The sequence below is a fragment of the Grammomys surdaster genome, unplaced genomic scaffold (assembly GCF_004785775.1).
Source record: "Grammomys surdaster isolate TR1022 unplaced genomic scaffold, NIH_TR_1.0 220, whole genome shotgun sequence".
Lineage (NCBI taxonomy): Eukaryota > Metazoa > Chordata > Mammalia > Rodentia > Muridae > Grammomys > Grammomys surdaster.
This window is the reverse complement of record NW_021604665.1, coordinates 15,346,022-15,373,638: the sequence shown is the minus strand read 5'-3', so window position 1 is coordinate 15,373,638 and position 27,617 is coordinate 15,346,022. Positions and strand designations below refer to the sequence as shown.

Sequence of the window (27,617 nt, the reverse complement as noted above, 5' to 3'; positions counted from 1 at the left end):
AAATAAGCCAGGTCTCTGTGGCTTATAAGTCTCATGAAAACAACTGTGGTGGTGGGCACTAAAAATAAATAAATAAAAAAATAAATAAATAAGAATTTAAATATAATCAGAAATGTGCTGGAGGAGATGTGGGACAGGGCAACCCCAGGTAGTTAGTTTGTACCAGACAGTCATGAGTTTTGCTGCACAATAAGAAGAGGGTGGTAGGACAGATGGGATCTGCAGGGACTAACAAATAGCTATTGGGTTAAACATCAAAAGCCATTTCAACAACCGAGGAAGCTGATGGATGAGTGGACAAGTTTAAGCCTAAGCTCACTTCTATGGTGACTCAAGACTCAACCCACCCCCTCTATCTTTTCTGGCTTGACTCTTTGAGATCAGATCTTTTCACTAACCTGGAGCTCACTGTTTTCCAGGTAGCAAGCCCTGACAATCTCCCTGACTCTGCAGCTCTCCAGACGTGAAGTTACAGGTGCATGCAGCAATGCTTTTTAGATCGATCCTCAGGATTGAACTCAGGTCCTTATGCTTAAGCACAAAATACTTTCACTGACGTGAATCATGTCCAGAGCCCCAAGTCTGGACTCTTAATCATTAGGCCATATTGCTTAGAAATGTTTATCTGTCTGTAATTAGGGCAACGGAAAATAAATGTTGACTATCTCCAGGTGCATTTTCGCTTGGCTTGGATAAGCAATCTTTCCATTCATATGAGTGGTTAGTCTGGTTTATAGAAACACAGCCTACATGTTTTTTTGTAGATGGTCAGTGTGGGGTAGATGCATACTTCTACTCCCTGAGACAGGCTGTGGACAGTCAGAGAATAATGAACACGGCAGCGCACAGCCTCTTGGATACAATTGCCTTTGTAATAGTTTTATTACTAAGCAAGAGCTTAGAGGTAATGCTGTGTTTTGAGATAATACAATATGAACTCCTTAAGTGATTTTCAGTGTAACCATTGACCAACACAAAACCAGAAATAGATTTTGTTTAGAAAACAAAAGCAAATGTTACTTAAATTTCTACTGGACAGTCATTTGCTGGAGTCAACTTCTTAGCTTACTGGATGAAGCTCTTTGCAAGCTTGAATCCCTTTAGTCACTGGCAGGAAGGGATTGAGTGTCAAATTCCATTTGTCCTGGAGACCATGTGTGAGGCTCAAAAACGTACAAAAATAGCTTTTAATTTGCTTCTACTGTAAGCGGATTATATAGAATTTGATTTTCACGTTCTGAGGATCATGCTTCTAACCTGGGCACTATTACAAGAGCTGTCAGGGTGAAGGGGGATGCCACGTTCTGCCAAGTCAAGTCACCATGTTTCCTTTGAGTTTAACAGCAGCAGACAACAGGAACACTTCCTTCAGATACTTGGCTTGCAGTCTGGAGGTGGGGAGAGGTATTACACAACTCCCTAGTTTTGAAAATAGAGGACTCCTGTGGGTTCTTTATTTGTTTGATAACCATTGGATGGGATGACAAGAAATGTGCTGGGACCAAGCAAACAGACCATTTCTGAACACTGTTGCAATAAGGATAGCCAAACTGTCTCAAAAAGCAGACTAGTCTAAATAGGTACAGCTATTCCTTAAAAATTTTTCTGTTTTATTTTTAGGATTATAATGTAATGATACAGTTTCTTAATTTCCTTTGTTCCCTCCAAAGCCTCCCATATAAACGTCTTTACTTCCTTTCAAATTCATGGCTTCTTTTTGTGTGCATGCATGTATGTATATGTGTGCATATATATATATATATATATCCCGAAATACAAACCTATCATTCTGTAAAATGATACTTGCATGCATTTTCTTTTCAGAGCTGAGCATTTGGTTTGGATAGTCAATCAGTATGCTCTTCCATAGATGACACTATTTCTCTCGATCTCAGTATTCCTTAGTAGTCTTTGATTCTTTGTATAGGGTTGTGACCACTGGCTCTTTCACCTGTCCACTGTGGCTTGTTTATTGTCGTTATCCTTGTTCAGGTCATGTTTAGGCAATCACACTGGTGAGGTATTATGTGTGTGTGGCTTTTGACATTGTGGGAGACACTGTCTCACAACAAAGTCCACGATTCTCTGGCTCTTACAGTATTTTTATGTTAGATGGGGTTTTTATTGCTACAATGAAACAACATGATCCAAAGGCAAGTTGGGGAAGAAAGGGTTTACCCGGCTTACACTTCCATATCACTGTTAATCATCAAAAGAAATCAGCACAGCAATTCAAACAGTAACCTAGAGGCAGGAGCTGACACAGAGGGTCTGGAGGAGTGCTGCTTAGTAGCTTACACATCATGGCTTACTTAGACTGCTTTCTTTTAGACCCAAGGACCACCACCCCAGGAATCACACAACCCACAACGGTCCTCCCACCATCAATCACTAATTAAGAAAATCCCCATAGGCTTGCCTATAGCCTGACCTTATGGAGGCATTTTCTTAATTGAAGGCAGAAATATCAGTTGCTTCTCTCCTTTGCAACTTTGCATGGTTCCTTCTGGTATGGGGTGTGCGGGGGGAGACAATGGAGTTCATTCCACCTCAGAGGCCTCTGGACCATAGTAGCGTGAAATACAAAAAGGCACCATCCTACACTATCGCCGGCTACTCCTGGGCCCGAGTGATCTCGCAGCCTCCACAGCTAGCCTCATGCAGAGACTCCCCATCTCAAGGTTCTCTTGCTGCGGACTCTGCTCACACTCCCAGCCATCTGGCCCCTATGGTTAGCAGTCACAAATCCTAGTAACTCTGTAACATCAAAACTCTAGAGGCTTGTAATTTATCAGTCAGATTTTTATTAGTAAATTCTCATCCATAAAATGTCTGCACAATGAACTCAAAACTCAATTGATATAAACACAAGCTACACACCTAGATATGGCAAATGCATCCTACTTATTTAATCATATACCTAAGAAATCTCTAATACTTATGGCTCCCAAGAATGTGTGGTTCTGGCTCCTCTTCCTCTTCTATAGGTTCCATCTTATATCCCCCTCTCCATCCGTTTTTCTGTCTCTTTGTACTCTCTGTACTCGTCTCTAAAATTCTCAGCCCACCTTCCTTTTCTATGCCCAATCATAGGCTCTCACCTTACCTTGTGCCTGCCCTCACCTCCATATAGACAGCAATCCGCAGAACACGTGTATATTGTGTATTCAACAATCAGAACTTATCTCTGGGGACAATCAAGGGCAGTAGAAATACCCTGCAATGACCATAAAGTCAAAAGGACTTTTCATGCCTAGTATTGGTGTTTTTGTTAGGTGGTTTTTAGCTCTTGGAGGGAGTGCTTAGAAAAGGAAAAATTCACTGAAAATGAATATTTATATTTACATGCCGACTTATGTGTATTGTAAGTTTTAGATAGGTAATCAATACTAGATATGAATCCTTAAGCCTTTTCAGGCATCCTTACTGTTGTTTTACTCTCCTTCCTCCGTATATTTCTCTCCATCCTTAATTAGAGTCTTCCTCCCTTTTTCCCATTTCCCTGATCAGATCACTTGTAGCATGCTATTGGCTCTTTCTACTGCTCCTCCACCCCACCTGCACTCTGCAACTGTCTCGTTTTATATCCCTGGTTTCTGTGGTTACTTCAGGCTTATACTCATGCCTAGAGATATGAATCTAGGAGCCTCAGGTAAGAGACAATATATGACATTTGTCTTTCTGGATTTATATTTTAGCTACCCATTTTACCAGAAAAAAACACATGATTTTATTTAATTTTTTATAGCTCAGTAGTACCCCATAGTGTATATGCACCAGATTTTTAATATCCCTACACCTGTTGAAGGATATTTAGGTTCTTCATTTCCTAGATATTGTAACCAGAACAGCAATAAACATAGCTGAGCACATATCTGAAGAATAGGATGTCTAGTTCTTTTGGCATATGCCAAGATACGGCTAGGTCATATGGAAGATTTATTTTCGCTTTTGGAGAAGTCTCCACATTGATTTTCATAGTGGCTAGACTGATTTGCAATCCTACCCAGAGTAATCTTTTCCTTTCCTGCTATAGTAAGATGAAATCACAAAATCATTTTGATTTGCACTTCTCAATTTGCTAGTGATGATGAACATTTTTTGAGATATTTCTTTTAAGAAATTTATTTCTTTTGTTTTTTTTGAGAATTCTCTATTCAGATTACAGGCTCAATTTTTATATTTTTTAAAAAACTTTTTTGTGTTTCAAGTTCTTTATATATTCTTGATATTAATCCTCTGTCAGATATATAGCTGGCGAAGATTCTCTCCCATTCTGTAGACTTCCTTTTTACCTTGTCGATTATTTCTTTAACTGTGCAGAAGCTTTTCAGACTTTTAAAGTCACAATTGTCAACTGTTGATCTTAATTCTTGTGCAAATAGAGTTCTATTCAGAATGTCCTTTTTCACACCTGTATTGTCTAGGGCACTGTCTATGTCTTCTATTTGCTTCAGATTTCCCATTCAAATATTTGATCTATTTAGAGATTTTATGCAAGGTGATAGATATAAGTATAATATCATTTTTCTACATGCAGACATCCAGTTTTCTCATTTATTGATGATGCTTTCTTTTCTCAAGATTATGTTTTTGGCATCTTTGTCAAATACTTAATAGCTGAAGTTATGTAAACTCATGTGTAGAGCTTCAGGTTCATTGTTTAGCATGTCTGCTTTAATGGCAACACCATATTGCTTTTATTCCTAGGGCTTTGTAAGTTATTTTGACATTTGGAATGGTAATTCTTCTAGCATTGTTCCTTGTGCTCATGATTGTTTTGGTTCTCTGGGGTCTTTTGAGGTTCCAAAATGAATTTTAGCATAGTTTCCTATGTTTCTATGTAAAATAAGATGAGGATTTTGGTTGAGATTCCATTGAAGCTGTAAACAGCTTTAAGTAAATTTAATTTTCGTGAAAATTAATATTTCACCATATGAATCCTACTAATCCATGAGAATGGATGTCTTTCTATTTTCTAATGCATTTCTTTATTTCATTCTATAGGTTCCTCATCTCCTTAGTTAGATTTATTTCTTGGCATTTAGTTTGAGACTAATGTGAATGGAAGTGCATCCATGATCTCATTATGTGTATGTTTGTTGTCATTACGTGTACATTTGTTGTTGGTGTAGAAAAAAACTACTGATTTTTGCAAGTTGTTTCTGTTTTTGCCACACTCCTTAATTTATCATTTATAGAAATTTTCTGGTAAATTTTTGGGGATCTCTAATATGTAGTGTCATATTTTTTGCAATTGGGGTAAGTTTGACTTCTTCTTTATCTATTTTTGTCCTTTTAATTTCCATCTCTTACCTCGTTGCTCCAGCTGGGATATCCAAGCACAATACTGAAAAAAGAATGGGGATCATGGACATCCTTGTCTCTTTTCTGATTTCCAGAGGGATTGCTTCCCTCTGAAAATCAGAATTGTTTCTCCATTTAAGATGATTTTGGCCATGATTTTCTCATATATAGCTTTTATTATGTTGTTATATGTTCCCTTTATCCCTACATTCTTTAGAAATTTTGGCATGAAGACATATTTTAAAACCTTTTTTGGTGTCTGTTTAGATGATCATGTGGTTTCGTCTTTTTATGAGGTTTATTATGTGTCCTAACTTATGTACAATGAACCATCTCTGTATTTCAGGGATAATGGCAACTTGGTCATGGTAGATAATCTTTTTGATATATATCTGTCTGTATTCTGTTTGCAATTATGTTACTGATCATATTTGTCTCTATGTTTATCAGGTATATTGGTCTATAGTTTTCTTTTAACTTTTTTTCCTTGTGTCTTTTCTGGTTTTGATATTAGCATAACACTGGGTGTGTAACGAGTTTAGGGGTGCTCTCTTCTCTTTTTCTTGTTCTTTCTTATTTTTGGTTTAGGAAGACTTGACTGTAACTTTTCTTTGAAAGCTCATAGATGGTACAATTCTCCTGTGAATTCCATTCATCTGGCCCTGGACTTTTGGTTTTTAAGCTGGAATGCTTTTTATTATAATTTCAATATTCTCATTTCATATGTGTTTGTTTCCATGGTTGATCTTGTCTTGGTTTAATTTTGGTGGTTTGGCTGAATCTAAAAACCCATCCATGTCTTTTTACATTTTCCAGCTTAATGGAATACAGACTTTTAAAGTATTTCATTATAATATTCTGAATTTATTTGGTGTCTGTTTTTTTCTGATTCTGTTACCTCTTTTTCTTTTTTTCTTTTATTTGCAAGGATAGTAATGTTTTACTTCAAACTAGGATAAATAGCAGCAAATTACTGTGGTAAATACCTACTGATGCACACAAATTACTCTAGAGCATAAGTTTAATCCAGAAAACACTTTGATCATGCACTTTCTATGGGTCAAGACTGTAGAAGCAAACTGCCTAAGCAAGTCCACAGTCAAGGTGTAAGACACTAATCTGAGGTGGCTACAGATTTCTCAAGGCTCAGTCACATGGCACAGCATAGAAGACATGCTCTACAGCAGTCTTTCCTGAGCTTCTCAAAACAGTTGACAAAGGTGACTTCTCATAGTAAGAGCTGTCCAAGAGGAGCTGAGACACATTCAAAACATAAGTCATAGCTTTGTATGGACAAATCTCAGAGGTGACAGGCTATAACCTCTATCATATTCTACTGAACAATAGTGAGGTAATTACATGTATACATACATATATATTGGCCTATTTTCACTGATATATATGAGTTAATTAAATATTAGTATAAGTACCAGGGTATGTGGTTAATTGTGCCAATAATCTGTCAGTCACACTTCTTTTCTTATAAAACTAGTTCTTAGATTGGTTGATTCTTTGAATTGTTTTTTGTTTGTTTGTTTGTTTGAAATAAACAAAATTGGTCTCTGCTCTAATTTTTATTATTTCTTGCCATTAAATAGGGTTGGATTTGGTTCTTTTTCCAAATTTTTGAGCTGGATCATTGAGTCATATATTTATGATCATTCTGATTTTTTAATGTAAGCATTAGAAATATACATTCTTCTTGTAAGACTGTTTTCAATGTGTCCTAGAAATCTTGGTGTTGAAATCACCTACTAGTAATGAACTGAGATTAATTTTTGTCTTTAAATTCATTAGTAAAATTTATAATGAAATTGGTTGCTTCAGAGTATGGTGCATACATGATCAAGTTGGGTTTATCCATGAAGTGGCTTTGGAAATGGCTTGTGTGGAATGAAGTCGGGTGGACAGTGGGGGCTGGGCTGATGTATACGATCTATCTATAGGTTCAAGTCTGGCATGTGGAGGTAGATGTGGCTATGTGAAAAGGTTGACTATTACAGGAGAGAGGCCTGTGGGTTGGGGGATAGGTAGGGAGGATCCTGAAAGAAGCCTATCGATCTCAGTTTTGGATCTCAGTTTTGACACAGGAAGGGTAGGTCAGACTAGACTTAGACTCTGGCTCTGGTCCCTGGGCTCAGTCTGGCAGGTTGCAGAGGGTATGTGGATGGTGAAGGTTGGGAGACTCATAGGGCTCAGCACCTGTGAGTGGTAGCAGGTAGAGTAGGTTCCAGTGGAGTCCTAGAGTAGGTTAAAGTGCCAGTAGGTGGTCAGGGTAGGCAGTGGTAATTGATGAGGTTTATGAGCTAGGTCTGGTAGGTTGGGAAGAAGGCATGCATGGAGAGAGTGAGGAAAACTCACTAAACTAGACCCTGGAGAAGGATGTAAGTGATTTGGCTGGGTTGGGAGGTTGGATATGGCTCAGTAAGTGCAGTTATTTTTCATAAATAAGTCATCTTTACAGATTAAGCCTAGAAGTTAAGGCTACGGAAAAAAAGAAGTGTGTGTGTGGGAGGGGTGTGTGTGTGTGTGTGTGTGTGTGTGTGAATTTGTGAGTCAACATTCAAAGGCTACAATTATCTGACAGTGCTGGCCTAAATTCTTCAGAGAATTTTCACAAGGTGGATTAAATCAAAGGCTAGACTCACATCTAACCAAGGAATGTGCTGCCAAGATACAGTCTGTGTACTATGCCCAAGGTTCTTATGATGGAAAGCACTCATTTTCTGTAGTTCTATAAGGGTTTTGAATCCTGGACATCTAATCTCAGCTCTGCAAAAAGGCATTTTATTTATTTATTACATTCATAAAAAAGAAAAAAAAAAACACCACAACTTGGTTCCAGTTAGCCTCAGGATGCAGTAATATTGTTTTTTTAAAAACTAATAGAATTGATCCCTGGGTTAAAAATCTTTCAAAAGCCCTCAAATTTTCTAGCATCATGTTATCTTTAAATGTGTAGTCAAGAAACAAGGCAGATGAAAAGAAAAAATTAAGAAAAACCCTGATAATAGGGGAAGAAAGGGAGAAAATACAGGGTAATAAAATATATGTGACTTCAATGAAGAAAGATGACTACTTGGAAAGATTAAGGAGATCAGGAAGTGAGGATGGGGAGACTGGAAAGAATAGAGGGGGATGGGGATGAATTAGGACAAAATACAATGATGTATGTGTATGGAAAAAGCCATAATAAGACTTATCACTTAGTATGATAATATAAAAACATAAAAAGAAAGGAAGGACATACTTCAAAGCCTTTGCCAATGGGGAGTCTTACTCCCCCGTATGGACCTATGTTAAGCTCCTCTGCTTGCCACACAGTGGCTGGTCATTAAATATTTGTCTTTCTTTGAAACTGTTGAGCAACTTGCAAATTAAATAGCAAGAAGCAGAACATTAACTGTTATTTATAGATAGTCTTTATGATTTCACAAGGCAAATACAACAGCAACACATCTTGGGGTTTTTTTCTTAGTAAAGGAAACCAGATATAGAAGGTCAGACCACATAGGAGGAGGGAGGTTGTCTCCTCATGGATAATAACCTCTAATTATTCTTTGCTTTCAATCATGGTCCTTTTTACTACCAGTTGTTAACTTTTAAAGTAATAATTTTAAACGAAAATGGAAAATAAAAGCCTATTTCTTAGACAAAGAAACTAACAGAAGTAAATAAAATTTTCTACTTCCACCTGGTAAGGAGGTAACTTGTAGAATACTTGTGGACCTGGTTTAGAGACCTTGACCTCAGTCCAAATGAGCAGTATATATCGGAGTGGTGAGAGATTATAGAATGTATTCAACCCATAAGTGTTTAATGAGTCAATGAATTCAGACTTTCCATTTCTACAGTTTTAGCGTCATCTCCTTAGTACTTAGCAGAAGTATTTTGAAGAATAGCAGCATAAAATATTAAGCTTGGGCCAGAGTTTCCTTCCTCTGCTCTTTTGTTTTATTCTAACCAAGTTAATATTTATGGAAACCAACTCATTCAAATATTTATAAATAGCTTTGTGACCTTGAACAAAGCTTTGTCTGTGTTACAGTCAAGATGTTATTTCCATACTCTGAGTCTCAGTGTCTTAGTTTCTTTCTCTGTTGCCGTGATAAAATGCTCTGACTACCACAACTTGCAGGACAAAGGGCTTATGTTAGCTTACTGTTCTAGGTTATATATAGTCCATCATAATAGGGGTGTGAAGCAGTTGGCCACATTATATCTACAGTCAGATAAAACAAGAAATGAATGAATACATACTGCAGAGTTCCCTTTTTATAGTCATATAATCCAGGATTCCATCCAGGAAATAAAGTCATACTCAGTGGGCAAATCTTCCTACATGAATTAATATCATCAAGAGAATTTGCCCAAAGGTACATCTTTCACATGATTCTAGATCCTGTCATGTTAACAGTTAAAATAAACCATCCCACCCACTATCAGTAAAATGTTGAAGAAAGGAAGTATTATACATAAGTAAATCTTCCAAAAGAGCCAAGTATTATCAAAAGCATTCTAACCTACTGGTGTGGTGCAAGAAAAAAGAGTGCATTTGCTGATCATAAAGGAGAAGAAATATGAGCTGCTGAATACTTAATTCTCAAAGTGTGGCCATTCGTATAAGCAATATTTTAGCATGATAGACTTTTTTCTCAGGAAGATATTGAAACATGAAACAATAGATTGGAAGTCTCAGTTGTAGAAGTAACACTGGAAACCTACCCACTCATCATGACTCCTTCTTCTCTTAATATTTTCATCTCCCATTGTGATGTCACCCTACTACATGTTAGTCCAGATAATGGCAATGATGCTTGTTTGGTCTCAGACAATCTAAGGTCTTTTTGATTCTCTTTCTTTAAAACTTTTGCTTAAATAATTGCAATTGTTAAAAATCACACTCCCATGAGGAAGGAAACTCCCTTCTGCCTTTCTTTGTATTGCCTGCTATAAATGACTTTATCGTACGATGGATTTGATTTCAGATTCAAATTCTACTCTTTTGATGGCTGTATGTTCACGAACATACAGTCTTTCTTTAAAAGCTATCTTCCTGGAGTACTGTTAAGCTTGAATGCAACTATCTCTACCATCACTCAGTATCCTGTTTGAGGGAAGAATTGGATACCTGATAGGTACTGCTGGTCTTGCTCTTTCTGACTCTTAGTGACTGAAGAAAGCTGTCTGAGAATCTTCTGTGGTTCTGAGCAGGGGATGAACACAGTGGCCTGACCCAGAGGACTTCCTCCAGGAATGCCTGCTGACTGTTTATTCATTGAGGGAAAAGCTCAGCTGTCTGCTGATACATATGATGTGATAATTTTCAGGATCCTTCTGGGGCATGTCTTTCCTCCTAGGTTGAGACAGACAGAAGTTTCATCACCAGACGAGTCTCCCAGCCTTCAAAGAGCAGATAAAAGAAATTACTTCCTACCATGGAACTCAGAAAGAGCTGCAGAGCTCTTAGTCTTGCCTCTGACTGCAGCTGCTAGTGCTTCAGCTCTGCTCAATCGGGCTTCACTTTCTCCATCCTAATTCTTCCAGCCTCCAAGTTTTTTTGCAAGTAGTTGAACACATATTTTTTTTTTCCTCAGACAGACTGCTGTATCGGAAACCTTAGGGTCTCCTATCTACCAGGGGATTCAGCAGTGCTTCCTCCACCCCTGCAGAGCACACTGCCTAACGCTCAAAGAACGCCACCTGCTCCCATGCAGCAGCCAGCTTTCTGTCTCATCCCGGTCCTTCTGTTCGTACCAGTACAAGTGGTTTGCCAAGATCCAGTTGTGTCACTGCCCACTCCATTTGCTGTGACATTACCGATTTCAATGAAATGTTTTGCAAACAGATTTGATGCGAGTGCAGAAAAAGAGCCGTTGGTTCTTTGGCGATGACAAATTTGAGCTGCTAAGAAGCAACTTCTCACTTGCTTAAGGTGACGCCACCAGCTTTAGGATGGAGGAAACTAGAAAATGGGGCAGAGTCTACATTCAGGTCCATAAAGGATGGCTGCTTTAAAGCAGTTAAACCTATGACTCAGAGCCAGTTATAATCTGAATTGTTTATATAAGGTAAATGCTGATTCCTGTACCATTATTGCCAACCACACATCAAAGCTTTGGCATAAGGACTTAGGTTATTGCTCAGGGGAAGACACATGCATGATCTTCAGTCCCAGTGTGAAGGTAGGATGGGAAGGGGTATTAGCTCAAAAAATGCTTCATTCCTCTGCCTTTGATAAAGGCTTTGGTGTCAGTTTCATTAATATATTCTGTTATAATAAAATTCATTACATATGAATCATTTAAAAGTAGTTCCCAATTTGACCATGATTTTCCATTAACTGATCAATTACTCATCTCAACACACTGAATGAGGAACAGCATAATTTTCAAAATGTCCAGGTAACCCTCTCTCAAATTCGCTTGTGCATTTGCACTACGCACAGCTCAAGCTATAGAAGGCCTGGCTAGTGATGACGCTGAGCTGGGTAACTAAGTTGACAAACCCTTAGGTTCTTTTGAGTTTTTTTCAGTGAATAAAGTACCCATGGCTTAGAGTGTAGTCTACGGCAAAGAAATATACGTGAATAGCATCCTAAGATTTATGGATGATTTTTCACTCACTTTATTCAATGTCCCAGTAGGCCTTGTAAGGTAAGTATTATTGTACCTATTTTATAGATGAGGCTGCTGAGATTCACAGAAGTTAACTTGGACCCATTTATATACCAAGGAAAGCATACCTCAAGTTTGTCCTACCCCCAAATCCTGTGAAGACTGGTATGTTTATTGGTTTGGATGGCAAAATTAACTGATCAACTGTGTACTAATATCCAGACACTGACATTATGCTGTACGATAACATTATCAGCTTTTGGATTTGTGGAAGCTAAGGCATCCCTAAAGGTTTCCAGTGAAAGTCACAAGCATGTTAAGTCATACTCAGAGACTCAGATAGACCAGGACAACAATTTGGAATTAGGCCTTAGACCTGCAACATTCTAATCTCTCTATAAATTACTGAAGTTCTAATAGGCTTTTGAAGACTGATTAGGCATTGTGTCTTCACAATATCAAATCCACATTAACATGAGTAATATTGACCCACTCATGAAGGCTCTATCCTTGCCCTTAATAACATTTTAAAGGCCCCAGCCCCTAACATTGTTACATTGGGGATTAATATTTCTACCCAGGAACATTAAAGCACACTGCTATACCACTAGACCTTCCAAGTAAGGACTTATCAAACCATACAACTCTTGACAATCTTCAGCACCCCCACCTCTGACCAGCTGTGTTGCAGGTGTGCTGTGAGCCAATGGACACACTAAAGCATTCAGAATGAGCTGCCAAAACTGGAGGGGACAGCTTTTGGCAGCACATGTCATTTGCATTGTTGTAACACCTGCTTGTTTTGATGCAAGATAAGGGTCTTGTCAGAATTTCCATTTTCTCTCTATTCAAAGGGAAGTCATTTGGCTGACTCTAGTCCCTCTGGTCTGCAATTTGGGACATGGTATGTCAGCTCAGCTAGCATGGCATTATCATGAAAATCATTGTTGACCATTTCAAGTTAGTTTTGAACCAAATACATATGCTTGCTTTTCTCTTCCCAGTCTATTAGGGGAAAAGAACAAGGGAGGCAGAGCTTGATGTTTGATTAAGTTAGGGGAAACCAAAGGCATCCTGGCAGCTTTGGTCAGTGTAGTATAATTTTTCTGTCATGAACCAGTCTCAGATTTACCTGAGTGATTCGTTAATCACATATTTTTCAAGATGTTACCCCTTGGCTCTCAAGAACTAGGGACTACAAGGCTTAGATTCACTTATTTAAATGAATGTTGTGGAACAATTTGTGCCTGTGTACCCAAGGGCTGCTATAACCAACTACTACAAAAATAATGTCTTTAAACAATAGTTATTTTCTTATACTTTTAATGGTCAAGGATTTGAAGTCTATGGGCAAGACTATCACTTTTCTAAAGACTCCGGAGCAGACCTCTTTTTTTTTTGTTTGTTTGTTTTTTTCTTTTTTTTTCTTTTTTTATTTGATGTTTTATTTACATTTCCTATGTTGTCCCCTTACCCCATCCCCCACCCACCCCGGAACCCCCAATCCCCTCACCCCTCTCCCTTCTTCTCTGTGGATGTAACCTCTATCTATTCCCCCCACTCCCACCTCCCCACCCTCAAAATTCCCATCCCATGGGGCATTCAGCCTTCATGAGGTCAAGGTTCTCTTCTTCCACCTATGCCCAGCAGGGCCCTCCACTCTTACATATTCAGTTGAAGCCCTGGATCCCCCCACAAGTGCTCCCAGGCTGGTGGTTTAGACCCTGGGAGCTGTGGTTGGTTGGTATTATTGTTCTCCTCATGGTGCCGCAAATCCTTTCAGCTCCTTCAGTCTTCACTCTAACTCCTCTATTGAGAACCCCATGATCAGTTCAATGGCTAGTTGTGAGCATCTGCCTCTGAATATGTCTGACTCTTGAAGGCCTCTGAGGAGATATCCATATCAGGCTCTTATCAGCATGCACTTCCTGTCTTCCACATCAGCATCTACCTTTGGTGATTGCACATGGGATAGATACTCAGGTGGAGTGGTCTTGAGACGGCCCCTCCTTCAGTTTCTGTCCCTCACTTTGTCTCCATATTTGTTCCCTTGAGTATTTTGTTGCTCCTTCTAAGAAGGACCGAATCACCCTCACTTGGTCTTCCTTCTTTATGGGCTTCATGTGGCCTGTGAGTTGCATCTTGGGCATTTCAAGGTTCTAGGCTAATATCCAATAATCAGTGAGTGAATACCATGTGTGTTCTTTTGTGATTGGCTTACCTCACTCAGGATGATAATTTCTAGTTCCATCCATTTACCTAGGAACCTCTCGAATTCATTGTTTTTAATAGCTGAGTAATACTCCATTGTGTAAATATACCACATTTTTTTAATCCATTCCTCAGTTGAAGGACATCTGGGTTCTTTCCAGCTCCTGGCTATTATAAATAAGGCTGCTATGAACATAGTTGAGCATATGTCCTTATTATATGTTCGAGCATCTTCTGGGTATATGCCTAGGAGTGGTATAGCTGGATCCTCGGGTAATGCTATGTCCAATTTTCTGAGGAACCGCCAGACTGATTTCCAAAGTGGTTGCACCATCTTGCAGTCCCACCAACAATGGAGGAGTGTTCCTCTTTCTCCACACCCTCGCCAGCATCTACTATCACCTGAGTTTTTAATCTTAGCCATTCTGACTGGTGTGAGATGGAATCTCAGGGTTGTTTTGATTTGCATTTCCCTGACGACTAAGGATGCTGAACATTTCTTTAGATGCTTCTCGGCCATTCGAGTTTCTTCCGTTGAAAATTCTTTGTTAAGCTCTATACCCCATTTTTTAATAGGGTAATTTGGTTGTCTGGAGTCTAATTTCTTGAGTTCTTTGTATATATTGGATATTAGCCCTCTATCAGATGAAGGATTGGTAAAGATCTTTTCCCAATTTGTTGGTTGTCGTTTTGTCCTATTGACAGTGTCCTTTGCCTTACAGAAACTTTGCAATTTTATGAAGTCCCATTTGTCAATTCTTGATCTTAGAGCATATGCCATTGGAGTTCTGTTCAGGAACTTTTCCCCTGTGCCCAAGTATTCGAGGCTTTTCCCCACCTTCTCTTCTATTAGTTTCAGTGTATCTGGTTTTATGTGGAGGTCCTTTATCCACTTAGACTTGAGCTTTGTACAAGGGGATAAGAATGGATCAATTTTCATTCTTCTACATGTTGTCTTCCAGTTGAACCAGCACCATTTGTTGAAAATGCTGTCCTTTTTCCACTGGACAGTTTTAGCTCCTTTGTCAAAGATCAAGTGACCATAAGTGTGTGGGTTCATTTCTGGGTCTTCAATTCTATTCCATTGATCTTCCTGCCTGTCTCTGTACCAATACCAGGTAGTTTTTATCACTATTGCTCTGTAGTACAGCTTGAGGTCAGGGATGGTGATTCCTCCAGAAGTTCTTTTATTGTTGAGAATAGTTTTCGCTATCCTGGGTTTTTTGTTATTCCATATGAATTTGAGAATTTCCTTTTCTAACTCTGTGAAGAATTGAGTTGGGATTTTAATGGGGATTGCATTGAATCTGTAGATTGCTTTTGGCAAGATGGCCATTTTTATTATATTAATCCTGCCAATTCATGAGCATGGGAGATCTTTCCATCTTCTGAGATCTTCTTCAATTTCTTTCTTCAGAGACTTGAAGTTCTTGTCATACAGGTCTTTCACTTGCTTGGTTAGATTCAACCCAAGGTATTTTATATTATTGGCAACTATTGTGAAGGGTGTCATTTCCCTAATTTCTTTTTCAGTCTGTTTATCTTTCATGTAGAGGAAGGCTACTGATTTGTTTGAGTTGATTTTATAACCAGCCACTTTGCTGAAGTTGTTTATCAGGTTTAGGAGTTCTCTGGTGGAAGTTTGGGGGTCACTTAAGTATACTATCATATCATCTGCAAATAGCGATATTTTGACTTCTTCCTTTCCTATTTGTATCCCTTTGACTTCTTTTTGTTGTCTAATTGCTCTGGCTAAGACTTCCAGTACTATATTGAATAGGTAGGGGGAGAGTGGGCAGCCTTGTCTAGTCCCTGATCTTAGTGGGATTGCTTCAAGTTTCTCTCCATTTAGCTTGATGTTGGCTACTGGTTTGCTGTAAATTGCTTTTACTATGTTTAGGTATGGGCCTTGAATTCCTGATCTTTCCAAGACTTTTATCATGAAGGGATGTTGAATTTTGTCAAATGCTTTCTCAGCATCTAGTGAGATGATCATGTGGTTTTTTTCTTTAAGTTTGTTTATATAGTGGATTACATTGATGGATTTCCGAATATTGAACCGTCCCTGCATTCCTGAGATTAAACCTACTTGATCATGATGGATGATTGTTTTGATGTGGTCTTGGATTCGGTTTTTTAGAATTTTATTGAGTATTTTTGCATCGATGTTCATAAGGGAGATTGGTCTGAAGTTCTCTTTCTTTGTCGGGTCCTTGTGGGGTTTGGGTATGAGTGTAATTGTAGCTTCATAGAACGAATTGGGTAGTGTTCCTTCTGTCTCTATTTTGTGGAAAAGTTTGACGAGAATTGGTGTTAGGTCTTCCTTGAAGGTCTGATAGAATTCAGCACTAAAACCATCTGGTCCTGGGCTTTTTTTAGTGGGGAGACTTTTAATGACTGCTGCTATTTCCTGAGGGGTTATGGGACTATTTAGATGGTTTATCTGCTCCTGGGTTAACTTCGGTACCTGGTATCTGTCTAGGAAATTGTCCATTTCATCCAGGTTTTCCAGTTTTGTTGAGTATAGGCCTTTGTAGTAGGATCTGATGATTTTTTGAATTTCTTCAGTTTCTGTTGTTATGTCTCCCTTTTCAGTTCTGATTTTATTAATTTGGATACTGTCTCTGTGCCCTCTGGTTAATCTGGCTAAGGGTTTATCTATCTTGTTGATTTTCTCAAAGAACCAACTCCTGGTTTTATTGATATTTTGTATTGTTCTTTCTGTTTCTATTTGGTTGATTTCAGCCCTGAGTTTGATTATTTCCTGGCTTCTACTTCTCCTGGGTGTATTTGCTTCTTTTTGTTCTAGAGCTTTTAGTTGTGCAGTCAACTTGTTATTGTGTGCTCTTTTCAGTTTCTTTTTGTAAGCACTTAGAGCTATGAGTTTTCCTCTTAGCACTGCCTTCATGGAGTCCCACAAGTTTTGGTATGATGTGTCCTCATTTTCATTGAATTCTAAAAAGTCTTTAATTTCTTTCTTTATTTCTTCCTTCAGCAAGTCATCATTGAGTAGAGAGTTGTTCAGTTTCCATGTGCACGTGGGTTTTCCATTGGTTTTGTCATTATTAAAGACCAGTCTTATTCCATGGTGATCTGATAAGATGCAAGGGATTATTTCAATCTTTTTGTATCTGTAGAGGCTTGTTTTGTGACCAATTATATGGTCTATTTTGGAGAAGGTTCCATGAGGTGCTGAGAAAAAGGTATATTCTTTTGTTTTAGGATGAAATGTTCTATAGATGTCTGTTAAGTCCATTTGGTTCATAACTTCTGTTAATGTCAAAGTGTCTCGGTTTAGTTTCTGTTTCCATGATCTGTCCATTGCTGACAGTGGGGTGTTGAAATCCCCCACTATTATTGTGTGAGGTGTAATGTGTGTTTTGAGCTTTAGTAAAGTTTCTTTTATGTATGTAGGTGCCCTTGCATTTGGGGCATAGATGTTCAGAATTGAGAGTTCACCTTGGTAGATTTTTCCTTTGATGAGTATGAAGTGTCCTTCCTTATCTTTTTTGATTAATTTTGGATGAAAGTCGATTTTATTTGATATTAGAATGTCTACTCCAGCTTGTTTCTTGGGACCATTGGCTTGGAAAATTGTTTTCCACCCTTTTATTCTGAGGTAGTGTCTTTCTTTGTCACTGAGGTGCGTTTCTTGTATGCAGCAAAATTCTGGGTCTTGTTTGTGTATCCAGTCTGATAGTCTGTGTCTTTTTATTGGGGAATTGAGACCATTGATGTTAAGAGATATTAAGGAAAAATGATTGTGGCTTCCTGTTATTTTTGTTATTAGAGGTAGAATTATGTTTGTATAGTTATCTTCTTTTGGGGTTGTTGGAAGATTACTTCCTTGCTTTTTCTAGGTTGTAGTTTCCCTCCTTGTGTTGGCGTTTTCCATCAATTATCCTTTGAAGTGCTGGGTTTGTGGGAAGATATTGTGCAAATTTGGTTTTGTCATGGAATATCTTGGTTTCACCATCTATATTGATTGAGAGTTTTGCTGGGTATAGTAATCTGGGCTGGCAATTGTGTTCTCTTAGGGTTTGTGTGATGTCTGTCCAGGGTCTTCTGGCTTTTATAGTCTCTGGTGAGAAGTCTGGTGTAATTCTTATAGGTCTGCCTTTATATGTTACTTGACCTTTTTCCCTTACTGCTTTTAGTATTTTTTCTTTGTTTTGTGCATCTGATGTTTTGATTATTATGTGACGGGAGGTATTTCTTTTCTGGTCTAGTCTATTTGGTGTTCTGTAGGCTTCTTGTATGTTTATGGGCATCTTGTTCTTTAGGTTAGGGAAGTTTTCCTCAATGATTTTGTTGAAGATATTTACTGGCCCTTTAAGTTGGGAATCTTCATTCTCATCTATACCTATCATCCTTAGGTTTGGTCTTCTCATTGTGTCCTGGATTTCCTGGATGTTTTGAGTTAGGAGTTTTTTGCGTTTTTCATTTTCTTTGACAACTGTGTCAATATTTTCCACCGTATCTTCTGCATTTGAGATTCTCTCTTCTATCTCTTGTATTCGGTTGGTGATGCTTGCATCTGTGACTCCTGATCTCTTTCTTAGGTTTTCTATCTCCATGGTTGTCTCCCTTTGAACTTTCTTTATTGTTTCTATTTCCAGTTTCAGATCCTGAATGTTTTTGTTTAATTCCTTCTTTGTGTTTTCTTGCATTTCTTTAAGGGATTTCTGTGATTCCTCTTTAAGGGCTTCTATCTGTTTACTTGTACTCTCCTGTATTTCTTTAAGGGAGTTACTTAATTCCTTCTTATAATCCTCTATCATCATCATGAGAAGTGATTTTAATTCTGAATCCTGCTTTTCAGGTGTGATGGTGTGTTCAGGGCTTGCTATATTGGGAGAACTGGGCACTGATGATGCCAAGAAACTTTGGTTTCTGTTGCTTATGTTCTTGTGCTTGCCTTTCGCCATCTGGTTAACTCTAGTGGTACCTGTCCTCACTGTGTAAGATTGGAATCTGTATTTCCAGTTATCTTGCTTATTGCAGAGCTCCTCGGAGTCCAGAGGTCTCTGTGTTCTTATGCCCCTAATCTCCTGGGTGGAAGAACTCCTGGGACTCAGGCCACCTCTTGGATCTGGAAATCCTTCTGCTCTGAGTGCAGTGGGTCCTCGATGACTCAGGATTCAGTTTCAGCTGTTCTGAGTGCAGTGGCTCCTAGATGACTCAGGATTCAGTTTCTCCACAGGACAGGAGAAGACCAACTCTGTGTCTGCTCCAGCCCAAGGGACCAGGCAGGGGCCGAAGGGAAGTGGAATTCCGGAGGGGCGGGGTTTGGGTAGCTGCTGTGCCCTGACTGTCCCTGGCTCCCAGATGTATCTCTGGGGCTTAGGGAGTGAGATGGAGTTCTTACCAGCTGCTCTGAGTGCAGTGGCTCCTGGATGACTCAGGATTCAGTTTCTCCACAGGACAGGAGCAGACCGACTCTGTGTCTGCTCCAGCCCAAGGGACCAGGCAGGGGCCGAAGGGCGAGCAGACCTCTTTTATGCCTTTCTCTTTGCTTCTGTTATTGTTGTCTAACTCTGCATACCCGATTTAGTATCATTTCATGACATTATTTCTCTGTGAATGTTATTTTCACATATAGATGATAGTTTTATGTGTAGGAACTGATCTTAAAGAGTTATGATCTCATCTTAATATAATTATACCTGCAAAGATCCTCTTTCCCAATCAAGTGACAATCACAAGTATATAAATGAAGGTTTTGACACCGGATGTATATATTGAACTGATGGTTTTGGCACAAGATACATAAACTGGCGACATGATTGTTCCAAGGTATGGTTAAGTTGGAAGATTTTTTTTTTATGTAAAACAGATAAAAGCATCTAGAAGAGTCCAGAGCAGAAAGAGAAAATAGTAGGCCCATCATGGTCAGCAGACTAGACTTGGCCATGAGATTAGGTAGGGAGGGGTGAGAGAGAGGAAGACAGAGAAGAGCAAGAGTTAGGACTACGATGAGACCTAGAGAATTAATAGCTAAAATAGCAGGGTTACAAGGAGAAAGAGAAGCCCAGGAGCTGGAGAACTTTACTGAAGGGAGGGCCAGATTGCTAGCAAGGGTTTTGAAATGTGTAACAGGTGCTTGGGATGCCAAGGGAGCCCTGGAGGCCATATTGGTGTGCTTATAGTCTGTGCTGGTAGCACAGACAGTTATTTGTTCCTTCTGATAAAGAAAAATGGTTCCTTTTGTTAGGAGGGAAACTGCCTCATAGTTCCTAAGGAATGCTGACCTTTCTCTAACCTCCAGAATTTGTGGGAGATGGAATTTCCTTTGGGCCTGACAACAAGGTACTGCTAATTAGGAATTATCTAGACATTTTTGAAGACTCAGTTCAACGAAAAATAATATGTACTTTTTTTTACTGGAAATAATACATATTTTGCATCCTGATATGAAAATTTAGCAGGGTTTATGAGAAATAGCATTTCACTCAAATTAGAAATGTGTGCTGGTTGGTTTTTTTTCTTCTTCTATTTTTTATTTCAGGATAGCCATTTGAAATTCTGAAACCTTATTTAAAATGTGCTTTGGGGAACTTTTTTCATAATAAATAGATCTTAGATGTCCTAATTTTGAAAGTAACTTCTTAACTGACTAGAAAATTGTGATGTAGGTCCCTACTTTGCAGCATATCCTAAAGGTAAGATGCTTTTGCTATAAGTCTCTCCTATTGATGGATACATCTCTTCTATCCTGTGCACTATTTGGGGCCCTGAAGACATACAAGTAAATGCACCTCAAATTCTTATCACTGACAGATTTGCATTCCAGTGGCAAAGAATGATAAGCAAATAAGATATTGGATATAACCTGGCAAGCATTATGATCAAAGTTAAGAAAATTATAGGATAATGTAGCAGGAGGGAGAGATAAGATGCACATAGAATACTTCCTGAGGGGACTAGCTTTGATGAGAGATTGGAAGGAAGCACAGGGAGACCTCTGAGAACCACTAACTAGGGAGTAAGAGGAATGGCTAGTTGTGATGAGTAATGGAAAAGTTTCCTTAGGCCATCATTGTCTGAACTATGTCAAGCCAAGACTCACATAGTTAAATTGTGGGTCCCATTGTGATCATTTAGAAACAAAGGAGGTACCTTGGACTAGATTAAGTAGTGAGCATAGGTTTTTCATGATGTTCTGTAGAGAAGAGGGCTCCATCCCTCTATTCCTTGTCAAGCCTATACACCAAGGATGGTGTGAGCACACAAGGTAAGAAGGCAGTCACCTAAAAAGATGGGATCTGAATGTCTCTGTCCTCTGTATTTTTATGTTAAAAATATAACTGCAAAGGTAACACTAGAAGGTAGAATATTGAAGAAATGGGTAGGAATTGAGAGTAGAGTCCTTATGAATGGGTTTATTTCCCTAAACTCCAGAGGCCAAAATAGAGAGAGGGCTAGCTCTTTTTGTCTGCCTCTTGGAAGAAATTCCCCACCGGAGCCAGACAATGGTTAAAGCCTATTCTTGGCTTCCTGCATGTTTAGAATGGCAAGAGTTAAAGTCTCATTCTCTAAGCCACATTGTTTTTGATATTTTTATTTCAGGAGTTCATGCTGACTGAGACAACAATGAGCCATTAAGACACTCTTTGTATTCAGGTGTTTTGACTGAGTATTTTCCCTGGAATGGAGTCTGGTAAAAGGCTGAGCCTTACGCAATATAGGAAATCTTTAAGAAAAGAAAGAAATAAAGAAAGGATCGTCTTGATGAAGTACTTTCTAACCTGAATACATTTCTCCTTGCAGATTCACAATGATTTCCTCCTATTAAAGGCTCTAAAATATCATATAGAAAAAAATCCATATTACTTTAATTTAGCATTCTCAAATTTCTTTACTAATGAGAATATGGCTTAAAACTATGAATCTCAGGGTTTCCTGGGCACCCACCGACATAGCTTGAGGGCCATTAAGAATCTTTCTGTATTTAGGTGTTTTGCCTGAGTTTTTTTTCCCCTGGAATAGAGTCTGGTAAAGGCTGACTGAACCTTATGCAATATAGGAACTCTTTAAGAAAAGAAAAGAGAAGAAAAAACGCAAAGAAAAAAAAGAAAGGATCGTCTTGATGAAGTACTTTCTAACCACCACAAATGAGTACTCATTTCTCCTTGCAGATTCACAACGATCTCCTACTATTAAAGACTCTAAAATATCTCGTAGAAAGAGAATCCATAGGAAGCAGGAGACCTAGCCTGGGTACTACCTCCCCAAGAAGGGTCAGGAAGCACTCCTTTCACAGTCTTGAGTGAGAACATTTATGAGGCTGATGATAAGGAAAAATTATATTGAAATATTTATAAGTTCCTAAGTATTTTAATAAATAAAATTTTAATGTAAAACAAATTATAGTTTTAAAACCTACATATTTATTGTTAAAATAAAGGAATAGGTTTGACAAGATGGCTCAATGGAAAAAGGAAATTTCTATGCAAGCCTTGTGACCTGAGTTCCATGTGCAGAACCCATGTAAATATAAAGAGAGCCAACTTCACAAAGTTACCCCTTGACCTTCACATGTCATGTGACATATGCACCACTAGTGATAATGGTGAGTACAAATTAAAAAATAATATATGAATAAATAAAGAAAAATATGACCCATTTTATTCATGTATATCTAGTTCAAAATTAGATTGTGCTATGTTTTTGTACTTGGTTTTTTTTCTTTCACTGAAATATGTAGTTTAACCATGACTGTATTAAGAATTTTGCTACATTTCACTGGCATATCAACATTAATTTTTGCAAACCGGTATATTTGTTATATTTACTTGATTTAAGCAGTACTGCAGTAATTATTTCCCACATTTGTCTTTGATACCTACAACATTTGCTTCTAGAGATAGATGTGGAAAACCTGTGTTATATACTCATCAGAGATTCCCAGTGGCCCGATAGCATCCATCCTTGCTTTCTTTAACAGTCTCACTTGCTTCTAGAAGCATCCCTCTAGGTAGAAGGTTAAAAACTTTCCTCACCTTCTTTTATAGAAAGCTATGGCTATGTAACTTACTATTAGCCAATAAAATAGAATATTCTCTTGAGCAGTCTCCTTTCTAAGAAAAGTAATGTCTTTCTTTGTTCCCTCCTTGTTCATGCTGATTGCATGTAAATCCATCTTGGATGACAAGGTTTCATGTTAAGTGTACAAGTCTAGGCTCCAAATATCTCCTAGTGATCTTTCCTCTGGACTTTTTTCACAAAGCTGTAACTTGAGTTTCTATCTTGTTTAAGCTACTGCAGGTTTTTTCCTTTTATATGCTCTTAAATGAAATTCTAGCTTGTTCAAATGAAATGCATATTGAACAATCTGACAAATTAGAACGAAATGTCCTGAAAGGGGCTGTACCGACAGACATGCTCATCAGCAGTGAATGAGATTGCCTGGAAGAAAATTGAACTCATTATAAATGATGTGGTCTTTATCATTTTCATTCAGGGAAATTTTAAGCACTTTCAGAACCTTTGCTTGATGCTCCCAAGTCTATTGCATTCACAAGAAAAAGAAATGGAATTGTATAGACTTCTCTGTACTCCTTGTCTTGGCCTCTGAACACCTCTGTGATCCTGAATTAATCTCAATCTAAACTTTTAGATTCCCAGCTTCTTAATTTGTAAAATATGTTAATCATTGAACCTCTTGATGAAGAATAAACAATGTATGTGCCATATGTATCAAGCAGTATCAGCTACTTGTGTTCAATATATCAATTATCTGCTTTGGTGGGTGACTGTGGGGGGTACAGTAATGAACAAACAGTGTTTGAAAGTAAATAACAGTAATGAACAAACAGTGTTTGAAAGTAAATAGTTAAATAGACATGTTTGGATAAAAGACATAATCACAGACACTGGAGCCACTACAGTGAAGAAATTTCCTCCAAACAAAAAAATTCTCACAGGACTTAAAGGTAGACAATGTTATTTCTGGTAGCAAGAGAATATCAAGAAATTCATTGTAAAGGATTTGAAGAATGGAAATTTTCCAACTGTAGAAATATCACTGGACATTATTTTAAATTGGCTACCATAACAGTAGCCAAATGTTGGGTTAGGAAGGTATGGTGGCTTGAATGAGAAATGTCCCCCAACAGAACACTTGGTCCCTGGTCAGTGACACTGTTTGGGAGAGGTTATAGAACATTAGGAGACAGAGATTGGCTGGAGGATGCATATTAATGGGGGTAGACTTTGATAGTATATAGCCTTGACCCGTTTCCAGTTTGCTTTCTTTGCCTCACGTTTGGTTTTGAAGATCTGATTTCTCAGCTTTTTGCTATGATTGCCTGCTGCCATGCTTTGCCCACAATTGTAAACCCAAGTAAACTTTTCTTTTCCATGAGTCACTTTTGGTAGTGGTGGTTTGTCACAGCAACAGAAAGATAAGTAAGATAGAAGATACAGACCACTAGTGAGCCAGTGACTAAGGTACAAGGCACATGTTGGGATAGAATTTGTTTGGCTACAGCAGAAAGATGAGGTTAGATCTCAAAAAGTTTGAATAGAACAGTTTGCAAAAGTTCCTAATACACATGGGAATCTCTGGAGGGGCTTGGTCTCAATATGAAAGAAAAGAAATAGACAGGAACGCTCTATGACAGTCTAGCAGTAGGAAGCATAGACTTGGACTATAATTAGACAGGATGTGGAATGTAGTGAATACCACGTAGGGGATTTGCTCATCATTGGAAGGAGAAGGGATATATACTTTGTATAGAATATCCATCATTGAATGTTTCTCCAGTTATCTTTCATGGGAACCAAGAGCCCGATACCTTACGGTTTATAAACTAATCAGAAATTGAAACTATTATAAGGTGCTGTAGACATCTGCTCTTTATTCACAGGGCAAGTGTATTTATTAGCAATACATTTTGAACTTGGAAGTGTTCAAGACTCTCTGTGAATGTCTAAAGCAAAATGGAGGGAAATGAGAGCATTGCATTAACATAAGGAATTGTGCATGTTGGGTGTGTATTCACTGGACATGTGTCAGATGTCCAAATCGTGGAGAGCCAGCGAAATTAAACAGCAGGAGAATCAGTATTGTTTAGAAAGTTCTCTCACTGCTCTGCTTTGCAGTTTAAAATAAGACATCATCTTATTTTTTTTATTCATTTATTGTGCGTATGTACGTTAGCAGGGTGCATATACGTGTGCATGTATGTAGTCACAAGTATAGGCAAATATGAAGAATAGAGGTTGGTATCAAGATGTCTTTCTCATTTGTTTCTTTATCTTAGGTTTTTTTGTTGGGTTTTTTTTTTTTTTTTTTTTTTTTTTTTTGGTCTCTTAATGCTCTTGGGGCTGCTCATTTAGTTTGGCTGGCTGACCTTTGAGCCCTTGGTATACTAACCCAGATCACACCTTGACTATAGCCTTAGGAGTAACATTCAGGGCCTGAGGATTGTGCTTAGTAGGTAAAGTGTTTGCTGTACAAGCATAAGTATCTAAGTTTGGATCCCAAGCACTAGTGTAAATGCCAGGAGTGACCAATCTTCTCTGTAATCCTAAGCTGGTATGTGGAGACAAGAGTATACCTACCTTCCTATAATCTATCTGTTTATCTGAAGACTGTAGTGCTGTGAGTCAAGGACGATTTTGACTCATCTACAACTTTACCATTAACTCCCAGAGTCAGCCTGTAGTTCCCTCTCTCCTGGTCCTCTTTAGAGGCAGTTATGATGCCCTATCTTATTCCATTGAGGCAATCAATAAAAACACAGATACTAGAATAAATTTTCTAGGAGTCTTGTATAATATAAAGTCATGTTAGGAATGATCTATTTTGCCCCATGTTGTTGATTACAAGTGAACCACCGTTGTCCTTCCCCTCCCCAACACAAACACACACTAAGGGTTAGGATGTTATTAATTATACAAAAGGGTAAATTATAGAGGATGACTGTATTTGATACTTTTCATTGTGATAGAATGTTCCAAAGAATTACTTTAAATGAGGAAGGGTTAATTTTGGCTCATAATTTTAGAGGTCCCAGTCCATAATTGCAGGGAAAACATGGCATGGTTCATAGCAATGGGTGAATGTGGCTACGATTTCTGACATCTGGATGGATTGACAAAGAGCTTTGGTCAGAAGCAGAAGTGTCATCTTTAAGATCTACCCTAAATATTCCCATTTTCTAAGCTCAGTCATCACCTCAGATGTTCCCCAACCTGTGAGACAATGTTATAAGCTGGGAATGAAGTATTCAAACACATGGACCCATGAAGTTGCCTACTTACCACAGTGGCTCCATGATGATTAAGTTAGAAATAGGAGTGAAACTTAAATTTACCTCTTCTTATAAATGCCTTAAAAGCTTTTTCTAAAGCAGCATTCCATAAGGATGAGGCTGTGTTCAGCTCAAACACCAAGATTGTTAAGCCCAATGGTAAGAAGCCAAATTAGTTCGAATCTGGTATCTCTTAGGTACTGCACAGCTGGAGATGAATTCACAACTCACTGCTGTGGGACCTCAACATCATGACAGCCAAAGAAATTGAAGTTGATGGTAATTAGAAAGCTATCGTAAATTTTGTAACAGCCCCTCTGCTGAAATCTTTCCAGAAAATCCAAGGCTGGATAGTTGTTAATTGGAGAAAAAGTACATGAGAAGCATGTAGTCCTCATTGCTCAGAGGAGGATTCTGCTCAAGCCAACCTGGAAAAAGCTGTATGACAGATAAGCAAAAGCACCTCAGAAGCCACATCCTGGTAGTAGTACAGGGTGCCATCCTTGAGGATTTGGTCTTCCCAAGTGAAAGTGTGAGTAAGAAGATCTATATGAAACTGGATGGCAGCTGGCTTATGAAAGCTTATTTAGACAAAGCACAGCAGAACAATGTGGAGCACAAGCTCACAGGCAAGAATGTTAGTTTTGAATTCCGAGAGTTTCAGTTGTAAAGAAAATGACTGAATAAAGTGTCATTCATGGTAAATAAATAAATGCATTTTTAAAAAAATGCCTTAAAATATAGAACTTAAGCTCAAGCAATCAAAGCCCACCAACAAACCTGTATAAGTAGAGAAGCTCCACAGGACCAATCAAACAAAGCATCTGAGGTCAATTATATATTTCCTTCATTTTACTTCTGTTTCTTATAAATGTCTCTTTTATTTCCTCTGATGAAGAGATGAGAAGAAAGCTATACCCACGCTGTGCGAATACATAGCTTGGGCTCAGCACAGAGCTTTATTTCTCTGACCCTAACCTAAGCCTGGAAGTTTCTAGCCTCCTTACAATCTAATCTTCCAAGCTGACTGATTCAATCTGGCTTCTCTCTGCTTCTGCCTGAATTACTCTGCTTGGCTTCATATTAACTTTGGCAATATGCTCTAATCTTATGACTCCTCCTCATTCTCTGGCTCATTCTGTCTCACTAGTATCTAGCTTGTTTTATGCAACCTATCTCTGTCTCTGTTAACATCTCTCTCTCTCTCTCTCTCTCTCTCTCT

General features: G+C 38.4%; 1 pseudogene; it reads left to right on the top strand.

Moving 5' to 3' along the window:
• Window positions 1–2,533: 2,533 nt before the first annotated feature.
• On the top strand, window positions 2,534–27,065 carry LOC114625663 (annotated as a pseudogene).
• The last annotated feature ends 552 nt before the right edge of the window (window positions 27,066–27,617 follow it).